This window comes from Dendrobates tinctorius, unplaced genomic scaffold (genome assembly GCF_039654945.1).
Source record: "Dendrobates tinctorius isolate UK_male_01 unplaced genomic scaffold, ASM3965494v1 ptg000293l, whole genome shotgun sequence".
NCBI lineage: Eukaryota > Metazoa > Chordata > Amphibia > Anura > Dendrobatidae > Dendrobates > Dendrobates tinctorius.
In genome coordinates this window covers 26,655,191-26,672,275 of record NW_027361960.1, presented here as the reverse complement: position 1 = coordinate 26,672,275, position 17,085 = coordinate 26,655,191, and the positions used below count along the sequence as shown (strand labels likewise).

The 17,085-nt window shown below is 43.5% G+C and overlaps 1 protein-coding gene across 1 annotated transcript in view; it reads left to right on the top strand.

The window, feature by feature from the left end:
* Positions 1 to 395: 395 nt before the first annotated feature.
* The window catches only part of LOC141072933 (protein unc-93 homolog A-like), a 91,022-nt gene continuing 74,332 nt past the window's right edge, over positions 396 to 17,085 (top strand). The window contains exon 1 of the mRNA XM_073560205.1: positions 396 to 550. The gene's annotated coding sequence lies outside the window, so the exon portion shown is untranslated. The remainder of the gene's footprint in view (positions 551 to 17,085) is intronic.

Genomic DNA, 17,085 nt, shown 5'->3' with positions numbered 1-17,085 from the left:
AGGGTAAAGGAAGATTACAGATTTAATCAAGACCAAAGAAAGGAATGTAAGAGGCCGGTGACTGCCAGGAAGATGAAGACATGAATGAAGACTCCATGCTGAATAATGCGGTTGTGTGAAGAACCACCAGACAAAGGAGACCTGTATGTGGATATTAGTTCAAATGTGTCTCTTTTACAGATTTGTGGGGTGTTTTTTTGTAATTTTTTTGCATTTGTATTTTTTTATAACTTGAAAAGATTCACTGAGATCTATTCACATGAGAAGAAATACTATACATAAATATTTATACACGATTGAAGATATGCTAATGAGTTGAAGTAGTGAGAAGCAGCTATGCAAGAAAGTATTGACTGAGACAGGGAAAGGTGTAACCTAGAGCATATATTGCTATAATTTAAAGGTGTGTGTCACAATGCTTTGACTATAAAAGCCGACTTCATGATGCAGAACTGAGCTTGTGTCTGACAGAGCTGTACATAATTTTTGAAAACTGCCAATCATTAATTCACATGCAATATCCTAACCAAGAGTCCATTCAGGAGTAAAAGTGAGTGCTTATTTCCTTTCTTTTTGGTCTATGGTATGCTTTTAGATATTTGCTACAGAAGTGATATTCATTTTTCAGTTTGTTTTTTTTTAAATGTAACCAGATTATTTTACTTAACTGTTATGTGTTGGAGTAATATTGTGCTGTCAACTGACAGTTTGACAGATATTAAACTAGTTTGGAATAGTCACAAAAATGCATTGAATACTATTTGCCCAGTACCAGTTCTATATGGGGTTCAGGTCGAAGGTTTATCTAGTGACCTAGGGTTCAAGAGGACCGATAGAGAGAACAACACTGTTAGAAAGGTGTAAGGAACTTCATTGGTTCCATATTGCTTGAGGGTAACTGCATATTAATGTGAAAAAGTTAAAGCTATGTTACTACTGCTTCCCTTGCTTCATGGACTTGATCATTCTTTAGTCTTTCAACCTCTTGTAAAATGTTTTCTTTTTTAATTACATGGGTTTACCATCCCTGATTTTTTAAAGCATTCAGTGGGCTCTAATAAAAATAAAGCATAGTTACCTTACTAAAGGCAGAAACTTCTTTTGTAACTGAGCCCTAGATACCTGATAGTCTCAGATCTCCTTCTTTCAATCTATGCTGGCAACCAATTACCATATGTCCACTATGGATGGTGATTGACTACAGCTGTCACATGTCTGTAAGAGAGAATAGGATGAACAAAACAGGTATGTGTAGATCCCTTTCGGGTTGTAGGGACATGTGACTGCTGGTGTGAAAAACCCTTTTACGTATGTAACTGGTAGAACAGAAAGCAGTAATAACATAACAAAAATACTTAGCTTACACTTCTCCCTGACATGTAAAATACATGGCCAGCTTTGGCATTATTGGGTTTTCCATCGTCTTAAGCAGGATTATTGTTTCACAGTATTGTGTTGGCTTCATCTGCATTTATACTGATAAATAATGCTGAATGAGTGTTCTTAAAAGCATTCATTTAATGACAATCTTTCAGCGTAAACAGGCTGATGATCTGATGAACGAGATAAACGGAAAAGATCATCGTTCTCGGCGGTGCATCATGCTATGTAAAAAGGACTCACTCTGCGAGAACTATGGGAGCCTATGTGTACTGAGCGATCTATTACAGTTTGCTTAGTGCACATTATTTACTTTTGTCTGCCTGTGTAAACAGGTTAATAAATGATGGCCAATTGGTACAAATTTACCAACCAGTAATAATAATAATAATAATCTTTATTTATATAGCACCAACATATACCGCAGAGCTTTACAGTTTAGTTTGGCATGGAATTGTGAAGCAGCCTACCAGGTGCCCTGATTGAAGGGTTTGCCTACATTATAATAGAAAGCTAAAATCTGTAAGAAAAGATATGCATACATGTGTACAAGCCTCACATATATATATATTGTCTATTATGGAGGAGCCTTTCCAGCCATCATATAATATGAGATAGGAAAACATGTATGAAGAACAATGCTGAAAGCAAACATTACACAATAGATGAGTAAAGAAGCTGTTGTACCAAAACATGCTGGCCAGATTGCTAAAGGAGCGAATAGAATACATATACATGCATACGTACATTTATGCATTTATTTTTTGACCCTTGTTGATATTATACCTAACTTAGCTGGCAGCTCCATTTATATTCTTTCTTATTTTTTGGGTTAGTAAGGCCTGTTTCACACTTCAGTCTTTTCTGTAAGTCTAAATCCGCCAAAATAGCGGAAAACGGATCCGCAGGCGGACTGACAGAAACGGGGGACAGCGGATCGGCGGATGTACGGATCCGCCGATGTTAAAAATTTAAAGGAACCGCGGTAGGAAAAAAAAAAAAAATTAATACCGGTCATCTCGCGGGATGGGGTTGGAGATCGCGCGATGAGAGGCAGGCTGAAGATCGCACGATGAGAGGCAGGCTGAAGATCGCTCGATGAGAGGCAGGCTGGAGATCGCGCGATGAGAGGCAGGCTGGAGATCGCGCGATGAGAGGCAGGTTGGAGATCGCGCGATGAGATCGAGCGGCAGGCTGGAGATCGCGGGTAAGGGGAGAGAGAGAGATTTTCATCCAGCAGCCAGATAGAATTGCGGGTTAAAACAGAGAATATCGGATCCGGACTGCAAAAAAATGTTGCATGGTCCGTTCGGTGATCTCTGCAGACGCCAAAATTTTGGCAGATCCGCAGAAATACGGATCCAACGGACAGTCATCAGTCAAAATCCGCCGATAATGAAAGTCAATAGAGAAAAAAACGGATCCGCAAGGAAAATTGGCAGATCTGTTTTTTTCACAAAACGGCGGATCTTGACTGATTGTGAAAAACGGATGTGTGAAACAGGCCTAACGATTATATTATTTTTTGCAGTTCTTATATTGTCATGTCTTCTGGCTTTTTGTACTCCTAAAATGGATATGGGTATTACTGATATCCTGCTGAGTCATGTAACATGTTTAGCATCATGTCACGTTACTAATATCTTATTGAATCATGTTACATGTTTAGTATTATTCTCCATTATTAGTATCCTGTTGAGTCATATTACATGTTTAGAATCATGTTATGTCACTAGTATCTTACTGAGTCATGATACGTTTAGTATGATGTTACGTTACTAATATCTTATTGAGTCACGTTACATGATTAGTATAATTTTGCATTAGTAGTATCCTGTTTAGGCATGTTGCATGTTTAGTATCATGTCACCTTACTAATATGCTGTTGAGGCATGTTACATGTTCAGTATCATGTCACATTACTAGTATCTTATTGAGTCATGTTACATGTTTAGCATCATGTTATATTACTAGTATCCTGTTGAGTCATGCTACATGTTTAGCATCATGTTCTGTTTGTAAGGGTTAATCACAGTTTACTGTATTGTTGGACATTTGTGATGTAAGATATGATCTCGTTGGTCAGCTTGACTTGAACTGACTCAGTGACAACAACCAAATACACAGCATCTTGGGCAAGAGCACTTGAGGCCTTATCTCTAAGTTCTTAAGGACGCTCTGCATTGGGGAGACTGACATTCTCTAAGGGCTCCGTCACACATAGCGACTCACCAGTGATTCCAAAAACACTATCAACTTGTCAGGATCGCTGGTGCGTCGCTACATGATCGCTGGGGAGCTGTCAAACAGGCAGCTTCACCAGCGATCAGCACCAGCGACGCCGAGCGTGCAGCATCACTGTGTACGCTAGTTACCAGTGCGCTGATGCAGGGAGCTGGTAACTAAGGTACACATCAGGTTTCTAAGCGGCGCGCGTCACTTAGAAACCCGATGTGTACCTTGGTTACCAGCTCCCTGCATCAGCTCGCTGGTAACTAAGGTACTCATCGGGTTTCTAAGCACCGCGCGCTGCTTAGAAACCCTGCATTTACCTTAGTTACCAGCGCGCTGATCGCTGGTCTCCCACCTGTCACACGCAGCAATGTGTGCTGGCCAGCGGGAGACCAGCGATCAAAAAAATGTCCCGGCCATTCCAGGACGATCAGCGATAACCGGCAGGGGGGGCGGTCGCTGGTCAGTGTCACACACAGCGATCTCGCTGGTGAGATCGCTGTTGCGTCACAAAGCTATGTGTGACGGGGGCTTAAGAGCTTCAAGAAGGAGTTTCTGATTATTTGGGACTCAGCTCAGCAAGGACCCTTCTACTTCAGTCTCATTAAGTACCAGTACTATCTTACATCTGAATATATCTGCGCATATATACAGTGCCTCGTAAAAGTTTTCGGCTCCCTGGAACTTTTCAACCTTTTCCCACATATCATGCTTCAAACATAAAGATACCAAATGTAAATTTTTGGTGAATAATCAGCAACAAGTGGGACACAATTGTGAAGTTGAATGAAATTTATTGGTTATTTTAAATTTTTGTGGAAATTCAAAAACTGAAAAGTGGGGCGTGCAATATTATTGGGGTGCAGGGAAGGAAAATGATAAAAACAATATAATTATAATTAGTAATTAAGGGGTATATAATATTGGTGATAATAAATACTAATAATCTTTATATAGCGCTAACATATTCCGCAGCACTTTACAGTTTGCACACATTATCATCGCTGTCTCCGATGGGGATCACAATGTAAATTCTCTATCAGTATGTCTTTGGAATGTGGGAGGAAACCGGAGTACCTGGAGGAAACCAACGCAAACATGGGGAGAACATACAAACTCCTTGTAGATGTTGTCCTTGGTGGGATTCGAACCCAGGACTCCAGCGCTGCAAGGCTAACCACTGAGCCACCGTGCTACCCAAATAATAATGGAATGATATATTTAGTTGATAAGATAAGGTGAAAGTATCCAGGGATGAATAAAGTGATTAATAATATATAATGTAAAATGCTAAAATATTATAAATGAATAATGAATAGGTGCCGAGGTTTATATCAGGGGTAATAAAATGGCAATTTGATAAGGTGCTGATATCCAAAAAATCACAGTATCTTAAAAATATCAATTATAATTGTGTGTATAATTTGCAGTCAATAAAATATAATTGATAAATAATATTAATAAGATATAAAAAGAGAAGTGATACACAATGAATAATTTTTCAAGATGAAATAAATACTGTATATGCGCATAAATATAATATATATCTATGGGATAAGCCCAGTGAAACTAATTAAGAAGGAGAAAGTATCAGGGTGTGCGAAGAATTTTAATTACTTAAAAGGTGCCAAAAGTTAATGATCGTATAATAAATAGTTTATATGAATAGTTTATAAAAGGAAAAGGGAAATTAACTAACACTGATATTGATATGTCATAAATCAGTGATGGTTGCAAACCAGCCAATGTGAGATTAGGGAGGGAGGGGGGCCAGGGGAAAGCAGGAAAAAAAGGGGAGGAGGGGGAGAAGTGCTGGAAAAAACGAACACATCCTAGGTAAGCTACAGTTGTGGCCAAAAGTATTGACACCCCTGCAATTCTGTCAGATAATACTCAGTTTCTTCCTGAAAATGATTGCAAACACAAATTCTTTGGTATTATTATCTTCATTTAATTTGTCTTAAATAAAAAAACACAAAAAGAATTGTCCTAAAGCCAAATTGGATATAATTCCACACCAAACATAAAAAAGAGGGTGGACAAAAGTATTGGCACTGTTCGAAAAATCATGTGATGCTTCTCTAATTTGTGTAATTAACAGCACCTGTAACTTACCTGTGGCACCTAACAGGTGTTGGCAATAACTAAATCACACTTGCAGCCAGTTGACATGGATTAAAGTTGACTCAACCTCTGTCCTGTGTCCTTGTGTGTACCACATTGAGCATGGAGAAAAGAAAGAAGACCAAAGAACTGTCTGAGGACTTGAGAAACCAAATTGTGAGGAAGCATGAGCAATCTCAAGGCTACAAGTCCATCTCCAAAGACCTGAATGTTCCTGTGTCTACCGTGCGCAGTGTCATAAAGAAGTTTAAAGCCCATGGCACTGTGGCTAACCTCCCTAGATGTGGATGGAAAAGAAAAATTGACAAGAGATTTCAACTCAAGATTGTGCGGATGTTGGATAAAGAACCTCGACTAACATCCAAACAAGTTCAAGCTGCCCTGCAGTCCGAGGGTACAACAGTGTCAACCCGTACTATCCGTCGGCGTCTGAATGAAAAGGGACTGTATGGTAGGAGACCCAGGAAGACCCCACTTCTTACCCCGAGACATAAAAAAGCCAGGCTGGAGTTTGCCAAAACTTACCTGAAAAAGCCTAAAACGTTTTGGAAGAATGTTCTCTGTTCAGATGAGACAAGTAGAGCTTTTTGAGCAAAGGCATCAACATAAAGTTTACAGGAGAAAAAAAAGAGGCACTCAAAGAAAAGAACACGGTCCCTACAGTCAAACATGACGGAGGTTCCCTGATGTTTTGGGGTTGCTTTGCTGCCTCTGGCACTGGACTGCTTGACCATGTGCATGGCATTATGAAGTCTGAAGACTACCAACAAATTTTGCAGCATAATGTAGGGCCCAGTGTGAGAAAGCTGGGTCTCCCTCAGAGGTCATGGGTCTTCCAGCAAGACAATGACCCAAAACACACTTCAAAAAGCACTAGAAAATGGTTTGAGAGAAAGCACTGGAGACTTCTAAGGTGGCCAGCAATGAGTCCAGACCTGAATCCCATAGAACACCTGTGGAGAGATCTAAAAATGTTAGTTTGGAGAAGACACCCTTCAAATATCAGGGACCTGGAGCAGTTTTCCAAAGAAGAATGGTCTAAAATTCCAGCAGAGCATTGTAAGAAACTCATTGATGGTTACCGGAAGCGGTTGGTCGCAGTTATTTTGGCTAAAGGTTTTACAACCAAGTATTAGGCTGAGGGTGCCGATACTTTTGTCTGGCCCACTTTTGGAGTTTTGTGTGAAATGATCAACGTTTTGCTTTTTGCTTCATTCTCTTTTGTGTTTTTTTCATTTAAGACAAATTAAATGAAGATAATAATACCAAAGAATTTGTGTTTGCAATCATTTTCAGGAAGAAACTGAGTATTATCTGAACGAATTGCAGGGGTGTCAATACTTTTGGCCACAACTGTACTTACCTAGGATGTGGTTTTTTTTTACAGCACTTCCATGATGGTTCGCTCCTCAACAGGATGAACTGCTTTTTATTGGTGACCTTGATGTGACAGCAGGAAGTTTTCTTTTCTTGGATCCAAACATCTCCCTGTGGCCACAGAGAATAAGAAAATATATCAGGAGAGGAGAGGCATTACTGCTCTTGGAGAATGGACTAATTTCTCTCATTTCCTGGTTTCTCCCCCTCCCCCCTTTTTTCCCGCTTTCCCCTGGCCCCCCTCCCTCATCTCACATTGGCTGGTTTGCAACCATCACAGATTTATGACATATCAATATCAGTGTAAATTAATTTCACTTTTCCTTTTATAAACTATTCATTATACCATTATTAACTCTTGGCACCCTTTAAGTAATAAAAATTCTTGGCACACCCTGACACTTTTTCCTTCTTAATTAGTTTCACTGGGCTAAGCGCTTATCTCATAGATATATATTATATTTATGCGCATATTTATATTTCATCTTAAGAAATTATTCGTTGTGTATCAGTTCTCTTTTTATATCTTATTATTTAACAATTATATTTTATTGACAACAAATTAGACACAATAGTATTATAATTTATATTTTTAAGATATTGTGATTTTTTGGATATCAGCACCTTATCAAATTGCCATTTTATTACCCCTGATATATACCTCGGCAAATATTCATTATTCATTTATAATATTTTAGCATTTTACACTATATATTATTAATCATTTTATTCATCCCCAGATACTTTCACCTTATCTTATCAACTAAATATATCATTCCATTATTATTAGTATTTGTTATCACCAATATTTTATACCCCTTAATTACTAATTATAATTATATTGTTTTTATCAATTTCTTGCATTTGGTGCTTTATTGTTTACCTCACATATATTTCAATTTCCATCCATACCTTTCCCTACCCCCCTTGGCCCTTCCCGTTGCTTTCCTTCCCTGCACGGTCACCTTCATCATAACATCTTGTATGTAGGGTCTTACTCCTGCCAGTTCTGTTCTCCCGCTGGTTGCGCATGCGCCGGTTTGATCTCCCCTTTGACTTCCGGAAGTTCTACAACATGTGACCGCAGTGTGTTCCACTGCATTCCATGGAGCTCATTCCGGAAGTCTTATTTGTCATAAGGGGCAGCATCACGGACGCATGCGCTGATAGACAAACGGAGACAACCTGTCACGAACACAGACTGCTTATTTAAACATTCGTATACCCCTCACTAAACACCCCCCCGAAGAAGCGAGCAGCGAAACGGCGCCCGTCGGGCAGGAGGATCACACAGCTCAGCTATATCCACCTTGGCCAGCACTAATAATACAGGCTTATCCATCTACCTCACCCAGGTAATAAACCTTCTTAGGGGGACCTTCCTTGTCTCAATTACTGGGATATTAAGATGCCTTAGCCTGTGATTCTATAGATTTTGCTGTTATTAACAGAATTGCCACTGCTTAGGACTCAATACATCTGCACATTTTTGCATATTTGTTTTCCTGCAGTGAGCCTACCTTCTGCTTCTATATATCCTTTTCGATCTCCCCATGGGATTCATAGCATGTCATTGATAAGCTTCATGTGACTTAAGGGGGCTTTACACATAGCGAGATCACTAGCGATATCACTAAAGCGTCACGGATTTTGTGACGCAACAGCGAACTCGCTACGTGTGACAGTTACCTCCGACCGCCCCCCGCTGGATATTGCTGATCGCGCGCGAACGTCCAGGGCCATTTTCTCCTCGTTGGTGTCCCGCTGGCGCCGACTAGCAACACATGGACGCAGGCGGAAGTCGTCATCATCGCTGCCGTGTGACAGGTAAGAACGACCGCCAAGCATCGCTGGATCGCTGCTGCGTCGCTGGTGAGATCTGCCTGTGTGGCAGCTCACTAGCGACCATTTAGCGATGCACCAGCGATCCTGACCGGGTCATATCGTTGCCGGGATCGCTGGTGCATCGCTAAATGTAACGGGATCCTTACACTGAGACAATAATGAGTGAAAACATTGATGGATCTTATATAATTGTTACTTATGCTTTGATAGAGCAATTGTCCCTTAATGAATTTATTCACTGTGCTGAGCCTGGCTTAAGCTGTGTTTCTTCCTCCTTTTTTTTGAGGCTTTAGCCCTGTCTATTTTTAGTATCCCTTCTTAATAATCTTTTAATTGATTCAATAAACTTGTATAAATTTTATCCTATTTTTGTGTTAGAGTCTCTTCTCATCTGGTGGCGGATTGGCCACAACAGATATTTGTTGATGCATTGTTCTTGAAATGTCTAACAGTAATTACGCTTTTTGGACTTTAATGAAATTATATTTAGTATCATGTCACGCTACTAGTATCTTATTGAGTCATGTGACATGTTTAGCATCATGTTACATCACTAATATCTTATTGAGTCATGTTACATGTACAACAACATATTATATTACTAGTATCCTGTCGAGTCACGTTACATGTTTAGTATCATGTCACGTTACTAGTGTCTTATTGAGTCATGTTACATGTACAGCATCATGTTGTTACTAGTATCCTGTTCAGTCATGTTACATGTTTAGCATCATGTTACGCTACTAGTATCTTACTGAGTCATGTTACATATTTAGTATCATTTTACATTACTAGTATCTTATTGAGCCATGTAACGTGTTCAGCATCAGGTCACGTTAGTAGTATCTTATTAAACCATGTTACGTATTCAGTATCATGTCACTTTGCTAATATCTTATTGAGTCACGTTACATGTTTAGTATCATGTCACACTAGTAATATTTTATTGCATAAGGTTACATGTTTAGACTTATATATATATTTACTTCATCTACTATGTTGCTCAGTATACTCATGTTCTATCACAGTGTACAAATGAGGGTCCCAAACGTAGCACATGTGTTTAATTCTGGATTACATAAAGGCTTGCAATTACTTGTCATATATGAGCAGGGCCAGACTGGCCATCTGGCAATTCTGGCAAATGCCAGAAGGGCCGGTCTTGTCGTGGGCCGCCTTGTCTGCTGAGTTGTTAGGAGAATCAGTGTTCTCAAGACACCCATACTGTTAAGAGTTATGACAGAGCACAAAGTCGCTGACTCCGTCACTTACCCCAGCAGGCCACGGGTATCATTAGAAATATTGGTCTTGTAGGAAATCTTGCTTTCCTCCATCCAGGGTAATTTATCCTATCTGGTGCTTGGGGACGGGGTCAGCATGGGCCTGTGTGATTACAAATGCCAGGGCTGAATTTCAGCCCCTGTCCGTACCTGTATATGAGTGTCAATTTCTTTTGCCCAAATTTGTATATGGATTGGAAACCTAATCAGGCATCCATGAAAAATCAGAAGTGCCATATAGGCTACACAACTATTGCTGAAATTGTGGCAGTGGATTATTACTACCAGCGCTGAATAAAACTTTTCAGCTCCTGATATTTTGTGAAAGGTGAATGCACCAAAACCCTCCTGAATTTATGTAATGTCACTGTGTAAACATTTTCAGCTGACCTATATGTGATTAGAACTAATGCTAATATCATATTGCACATGCATTATGCTTGATGTCAATGTGTAACAAATATATACCGTGTTTCTTTTTTAATTGTCTGATCAGTTGCATGTGTTGGTCATTCCTTAAAAGTGAAAGAAAAAAATAATTATTTGTCTTTCTGTCATAAAAACCGGATTATTCAGAGCTATAAAACGTCTGGATGCTTAAATGACACGTCTAAAATATTTAATGAAACAGTTAATAAGGCATAATGGTTGCTAAATGTGATTACTCATCAAATCCTCACATAGCTTTTAACTCTTTTTTAATTTCTCTGGTGTTAACTATTACATCACTTTCAAGTGACTAATTTGTTCCTTTGAGAATATAAAGTTTTACAATTTATATGTTACATTTCTCCTTTCAAGCACAATTTTTAAATAGCATCTATCATCAAAATGCTATTTTGATGACACCTACGACTCACAAATATGTTATATCACTAAATATAGGAGTTATTTATTTTGCATAATCTGCAAGGAATACAGTGCTATAGGACAAATTAGAGGGCATCCACACTGTATACGTGCTCAATTAAATAAATGGTAATAATGTATTTTTTTTATTCTTTATACTTTTTTTTATTTTACACTATTCTAATGAGTGCTTATTATTACTAGAATTATAACAATAATTGCCATTTATAAAATATACAGCTCTTGACATACATGCAGAACTTTTCCTTGTCCAAATTGAAATATGCATGTTGTAGATAGAGACTGAGGGCAGAAAAACTATGAAGGAACACATTTGGAAACAAGGAGTAAAGAAATATATGTGAAACAAGCCATAATAAGTGTTCAGCCTTGGATTCTTCAAAGTACTCCCCATTTCAGTCTCATGACAGCATTAAACATTCTTGGGATTCTCACAATCAGCTTCATCAGGACCGACTTCCTAAGGGTACGTGCACACGCTGCGGAATCCGCTGCGGATTAATCCGCACGGATTTTGCAAAAACCGCAGATAATCCGCAGGTCCAAAGACCTGCGGATTATCTGCGGTTTTGCCTGCGGTTTGGTCCTGCGGATTCACTATCTCCACAATGGTGGAGATAGGAACCCGCAGCGGTTTCCGCAGAAAGAATTGACATGCAATTCTTTCTGCGGATTCAAAACCGCAGCAAATCCGCGCGGTTTTTTCCGCAGCGTCGGCACAGCGTTTTTTTTTTTCCCATTCAAATGAATGGTACTGTACACCGCAGCTAAAACTGCTGCGTGTCCGCAGCGGCCAAAACCGCTGCGGAAACGCAGCGGAATCCGCAGCGTGTGCACACAGCCTAACAGTTTTGAATGCATTCACAGTGGTGCTGAGTACTTGTTAACTCCTTTGTCTTCACTCTGAGGTCCAATTTGTCCTAAACCATCACAACTGGATTGTGGTTGGGCACTTGTGGAAGCCATGTCATCTTATGCAGCAATCTATCCCTTCTTCACTTTATTATGTGACCTTCCTTGGTAACAAAGCTCTTACATAGCCTGGAGGTGTATTTTGAATCATTGTCCGGTTGCAACACAAATGATGGTCCCACTAAGTGCAAACTAGATAAGGTATGTTGTTGCAGAATGCTTTGGTAGCCATGCTGGTTAAGTGTACCTTGAACTTTGAATAAATCACCATTAGTGACACAAGCAATGCACTCAGACAACATTAAAGCTCCCCATTCATGCTTCACATTAGAGCACGACACATCTAGAAATTATTTCCCTACCTTATCCACCATTGATAATGATATTGTAAGTATCAAAAATCTCAAATCTGACCACAGTATCGGTTTACACTGATTTAATGTACAGTCCTTGTGTTGCTGGGCTAAAGCAAATCTCCTCTTCTTGTTTGTGGGCCTCAATAGTGTATTCTTTGCATCAATTTCACTGTAAAGTCCTGCATCATATGGTCTCCTCTGGATAGTGGATGTTGAGACATATCGATACTTGATATCTTTGCAGAATCTTTGAGGACTATTTGAGGAGCTGTGAATTTGCAGGTTCTGAGGCAATGCTGGTATCTTTGATGAGCTTATCCTCTGCAACAGAGAATTGTGAAAACCAGTTTCTTCATAGAGATTGATAGTTTTCATGATAGCACTTGAAAATATTTTCAAGATTCTAGCAATTTTCCAAATTTCAATGACCTTCATTTCTTAAAATAATGATGTAATATTGTTTTTCTTTACTTAGCTTGGTGGCTCCTGTAATATTGAGGCTTAGAACAGTTGTGGAATACGGCTTAGCACTGTATGGAACTGTGTACTAATACTACCTCTGGAAAATACATCCGATGGTTGCAAACACTTTCTGAAGGCCGATGATACCATAAATGAACTCTTGACAGGGCATCCCTATTCAGAAGCCATTTCAGGTGTCTACCTGAATGTTAGGACTGGCGGAATGCACCAAATTATACCGTGCAGAGGTGGTACACTGCTGCTAGGTAATGGCGGAAGAATAGAGCGGCGTAAAAACAGTCACACGTGGGTTACATCACACAATGTGAACAGGAGCGGACTCTGTTAATTCACAGAGTCGCACAGCCGCTGAACGTTTAACTCATAGAGCCCGGCCAAAGAGCGCACAGCAAGCGGCCACAGAACTCTACCCCAAGGACATGGGGTTAGAGTCCTTCTAGGCCCACTGAGCACGCGGCGTCGCTGCCACGAGCGCCGCTATAGACGCTGACTATGGAGTGTGGAGCATGGGGCACTGAGGCGTGCCGAGTCACTGATGATGGCTAATGCCTGACTCAAACTCTGACCTACCTACGCCTAAGCCTGGGTGCTAGCAGGCTAGGCTGCACAACACATGCGTACCAAGGGTAGGGGTTTCATAATGAGTCAGTCACCAGAGACATTCATACGTGCATACACCACTCACTCCTTATAGTCTGAAAATACAGGCTATCCTAGCGCATGGCGGAGCGGCCATGCGAGCCTTTTAAAGCCGCGAGCGTCCGGGACCTTCCTGGCTTCTCGGATGGGCCAATCTGAACACGAGCAGGACCTGAGCACGTGACCCTTGATCTCCAATGGGAGATCACTCCACGGGCATGCTCAGTGGCCCGACCTGGGGACTTACTCCCTGGAGAATCTCGCTGCTGTGCAGCATGCATTGCCATAGCTGTGCCAGAGGTGGCAGCAGCAAGCAAACCCAAGGAGCTGGTCTGGGCAGAGTGCCGGGACCGACGAGGTTGGTGAGCAACCTCCTCTGCGGCTGGAGAGGAATGAGAGACCGCCGGAAGTAAGGCTCGGGATTCCCGCTGTGCAGCGACAGGAACCCGACGCCTAACATTACCCCCCCTCCTAGGGCCCTCTCCTCTCTGAGCCTCACTCCGCTCAAATTCCGCAATGACAAGAGGAGTGTGGATGTTTTCCACCGACTCCCAGGTCCGCGCCTCTGGACCATGACCCTTCCAATCCACCAAGTAAAATTTTTTGCCCCACATCATCTTGCATCCCACGATGGCATTGACCTCAAACTCGTCTGACGACAGGTCTGATGTCCCGGTAGAGGGCTCAGAAAACCGGGACATGTGCACCGGCTTAAGGAGAGACACATGAAACGTGTCCGAGATAGCCAAGTGTGGTGGAAGAGCCAGGCGGTAGACCACAGGGTTGATATGCTCGAGGACCTTGAAAGGGCCAATATAGCATGGTGCAAACTTAGCGGTTTCCACCCGCAGCCTGATGTTTCGAGCGGAGAGCCACACTAAGTCGCCAGGGGCGAAGGTCAGAGCCGGGCGCCGGCGAGTGTCAGCGGAGGACCTCATTCTCTCCTTGGAGGCTTGGATAGCATCCTGCATGCGATCCCAAATGTCACATGCCTCCACCGCCCAGTCTGCCACCCTAGAGTCGGTGGACGACACGGGCATGGGCACGTGGATGCTGGCCGTAATTTAAGCGGTATGGGGACTGACCGGTGGAGTCGGCCACAGCTTTGTTCAAGGCGAACTCCGCCCACGGCAGCAAGGGTGCCCAATCATCCTGCCTGGCCGAGACAAAATGTCGCAGATATGTCACCAGGGTCAGGTTGGCTCTCTCAACCAACCCGTTCGTCTCGGGATGATAGGCCGAGGAGAGATTTAGCTCTATGCTGAGCAGAGAACAGCGCTCTCTCCAGAACCGAGACGCAAACTGAGGACCCCAGTCGCTGACAATCTTATCCGGCATGCCTTGCAGGCGGAAAACATGTTTAATAAACAACGCTGCCAGGCCCGTGCCGAAGGTAGCTGAGAGAGTGGTACCAGATGCACCATCTTGTAGAAATGATCGGTGACCACCCAAATGATGGTGCTGCCACTGGACTTGGGCAGACCCACCACAAGGTCCATACCGACCATCTCCCAGGGCCTGTCAGCAACTGGCAGAGGATAGAGTAACCCAGCGGGCCGCTGCCGAGAGGGCCGATTCTGGGTGCAAGAGACGCATGCCCTTATATAGTCCCTGACGTCACGGGCCATATGCGGCCACCAGTATGTCCTTGCCAGAAGCCCAGAGGTCGGTTTGGTCCCAAAATGTCCACCCAGCCTAGACGAATGAGCCCAAGAGAGGACCTCCGGTCGCAGATGGGCAGGGACAAAAGTCTTGCCCGGAGGTACAGACTCGAGGGCGACCGGAGCCACGGTCCTCAGGCTCTCAGACGGGACTATCAGCCGAGGCTCCTCCTCCGATGACACCACGGAGCGGGACAGAGCATCGGCCCGGATGTTCTTCTCACCGGAGAGAAAATGCAGGGTGAAGTGGAATCGAGAGAAGAACAAGGACCATCTGGCCTGGCGAGAATTCAGCCGCTGGGCTGTTTGTAAATAGACCAAATTCTTGTGGCCGTTGAACACCTGGAAAGGGTGGCGAGCCCGCTCAACGAGGTGTCTCCACTCTGAAAAGGCCAACTTCATTGCTAGCAACTCCCTGTCCCCGATGGAATAATTCCTATCCGCCGGTGTGAAGGTCATGGAGAAGAAGCATGGGTGCTTCCGACCTGTAATCTATGAGGGCAGAGTCGCGCCATTCACTACTCTGATGGTGACTGGCTTGGACATCATAAGCAGTGGTATCGCGTGCCGTTGAGCGAAGGCAGATGACATAAAATTGCCCTCCGCTCCGGAATCCACGCAAACCTCCACTGCCAGAGTGGAAGAACCAAACCCAAGTGTCCCCTTAAGGGACAACTTGGAGGAAAACGCAGCGGATTCTAGTGAGCCACCTCCTACGACCACTAGGGGCGAGTGTCTTCCCAGCCGCTGTGGGCACTGGTTGGCAAAGTGACCGGACTGCCAGCAACCATGACAGATCACAGGGGCTCGAGCGAGCCGGGGTCTGGATCCCTCGCCGGAAGCCCCCTGACGCTCAGACGCCCGATCGGGAGATTCCAGAGGTTTAGCAAAACTGGGTGCCAACCTAAACCTCTGCCTACACTGGGGCCGCTCCAACCTTCGCTCGGTAAAGCGAAGGTCTATACGGGTGGAGACGGTGATAAGCTCCTCCAGTGTAGCAGGAATCTCCCTGGTGGCTAGAGCGTCCTTCACATGGCCAGCCAAACCTCTCCAGAATGCCGGAATGAGGACCTTATCTGGCCACTCTAACTCCGAGGCCAGTGTCCGGAACTGGATGGCAAAGTGGCTGACCATGGATGAACCTTGTGACAATGCCAGCAGCCGGAGCGCGGTGTCATGGGTGACTCGCGGTCCCAGGAAGACATGCTTCAGAGTGTCCAAGAACTGAGAGGCACTCTGCACCACATGATCACCATGCTCCCACAGCAGTGTGGCCCACTCCAAAGCCCTGCCCGACAAGAGGGAAATAATAAATCCCACTTTGGCCCGCTCGGAGGGGAATCATGCTGCCAGCAGCTCCAGCTGTATCGAGCACTGGCTCACGAAACCCCTACAAGAGGCACTATCACCCGAGAACTTCTCGGGCAGTGGGAGGCGGGACAAAGTCTGGGCAGGGATGACAGTGGTCACACGGGAGACAGCCGCTGTGGCTGCCTGAACAGCGACCGCAGTAACATCCGCAGCTGAGGCTGGACGCTCGAGAGCCGCCAACCTGCCTTGCAACTGCTGGATGTACTGCAGCAGTCGCTAGTCGTCCGTCATTACTAGCCAGACCCTGGTGCTAGGAAAATGTTAGGACTGGCGGAGCGCACCAAATTATAAAAGGTGGTACACTGCTGCTAGGTAATGGTGGAAGAATAGAGCGGCGTAAAAACAGTCACACGTGGGTTACGTCACCCAATGTGAACAGGAGCGGACTCTGTTAATTCACAGAGCCGCACAGCCGCTGAACGTGGATGCCGGAGCTTGTTTAACTCATAGAGCCCGGCCAAAGAGCGCACAGCAAGTGGCCACAGAACTCTACCCCAAGGACACGGTGTTAGAGTCATTCTAGGCCCACAGAGCACGCAGCGTCGCTGCCACGAG